General features: G+C 48.9%; 1 long non-coding RNA gene across 1 annotated transcript in view; it reads right to left on the bottom strand.

Annotated features, from left to right (window-relative positions):
• Positions 1-658: 658 nt before the first annotated feature.
• The window catches only part of LOC106723772, a 10682-nt gene continuing 9640 nt past the window's right edge, over positions 659-1700 (bottom strand). Inside the window, exon 4 of the long non-coding RNA XR_001359489.1 lies at positions 659-745. This is a non-coding gene — a long non-coding RNA (uncharacterized LOC106723772). The remainder of the gene's footprint in view (positions 746-1700) is intronic.

The following is a 1700-nucleotide window of genomic DNA, read 5'->3' as shown; positions in this document are numbered from 1 at the left end:
CTGTGGCCTCCCCACCCCCCACCCCGCCCCCGGGCTGGGGACCCCGAGGTCACCGAGGTCACCGTGGCATGTTTGTAACTGTGCACCGCTGCCTGTCCCGGCCTCGTGTGCAGGGGCGCTGCCGGCTGCCAGCTCAGCACGGGGCCCGCAGAAGCGCGTTACCTTTGGGGCTGGGTTGCACCGAGTGCAGTTTTGCAATAAGTCCAGACGCTGAAACACGTTAGATTAATTCTACACAAAGAATCCGAGCATGGGGAATTCTTAGGTGAAACAGGCCCGTATTCACTGTCAATTGCAAAACCACCCACTGCATCCAAGAAACAGGAACATTCGCCCTGGCCTGGTGGGTCAGTGGTTGGAGGGTCCTGCCTCGGACCCAGGATTGCCGGTGGAGTCCTAGTCAGGGCGCACACCAGGTGGTGGGTTGGGTTCCCCCTGGGGGCATACAGGAAGCAACCAACCAATGTTTCTCTCCCCCTTCCTCTCTCTCTCTCTCTCTCAAAATCAGTAAAAACATATCCTTGGGTAAGGATTTTTAAAAAAACAAACAGAAAAATTAACACTGGGTGAGTAGGCTGGTAAGTTTACATTCAGGAAGTTGAACACGCTCATCTCCCACGATCCCAGACCTTGACCCATTTATCTGACAAATGGAGGTGTTGAAAGCAGGATCTGCAGAGCTCCAGCCTCGTTACTGCTGTGATCCCTGGCAAGTTCAATAACTCTTGTGCATCAATTTTCTCATCTATAAAATAAAAGCAAAAACAAATTGTGAGGATTAAACCAGGAAACACAAGTAATGAATATAGAACAGAGTAAATACTAAATAAATCTTAACTTTTGATGTTTGAGTGCTTCCTCTTGGGTCAGGCACCGGTCTAGCTCCCGGACACCTGGGTACCCGCACCGCCCTCTGGATCCCGGATCCCAGGAGCAGCCCTTCCTCACGCCTCCCAGGATAACTGGGAAGAACAACCACTCCGTGGCTGATGCCCAGGGACCATGCGGACAGACCTAGGAGCCTGCCCACGTCACTGACCACTGTCACTTCCGATGCGGGAAGAGTCTAGACCAGCCGTGGGCAAACTACGGCCCGCGGGCCGGATCCGGCCCGTTTGAAATGAATAAAACTAAAAAAAAAAAAGACCTTACCCTTTTATGTAATGATGTTTACTTTGAATTTATATTAGTTCACACAAACACTCCATCCATGCTTTTGTTCCGGCCCTCCGGTCCAGTTTAAGAACCCATTGTGGCCCTCAAGTCAAAAAGTTTGCCCACCCCTGGGTTAGACAGTTGCTTTCTAAAAAATATGCTGATTGTTACTCTTCCTACTCCTTGAGAAAGATATGCATGAGGGCTTAGAAAAATGAAAACTGGGAAACATTCCAAATCACAGTTCAACCCTTACAAGATGTGTCACTTAACCTTGCTAAACCCCAACTGCCTCCTTTATAAAGTGAGAATAATGTCTACTCCACGTGGGTGTAGTAAATGGTTAATGAGAAGGAATTGGTGGTAGTGTCTGCAGTGCTATAGGCATTCTATAAATCCTAAAAAACAAACAAATTGTAAAGACAAGAAAAAGGCTTTTCTTTTTTTTTCTGTGGCCTTTTATAATTTACTAGAGGCCCGCACAAAAATAATTTGTGCACTGGGGGGGGGGGGGCCCTCAGCCCGGCCTGTGCCCTCTCACAGTC

Source organism: Myotis brandtii, unplaced genomic scaffold, assembly GCF_000412655.1.
Source record: "Myotis brandtii unplaced genomic scaffold, ASM41265v1 scaffold64, whole genome shotgun sequence".
Classification (NCBI taxonomy): Eukaryota; Metazoa; Chordata; class Mammalia; order Chiroptera; family Vespertilionidae; genus Myotis; species Myotis brandtii.
This window is presented reverse-complemented; position numbering and strand designations above follow the sequence as displayed.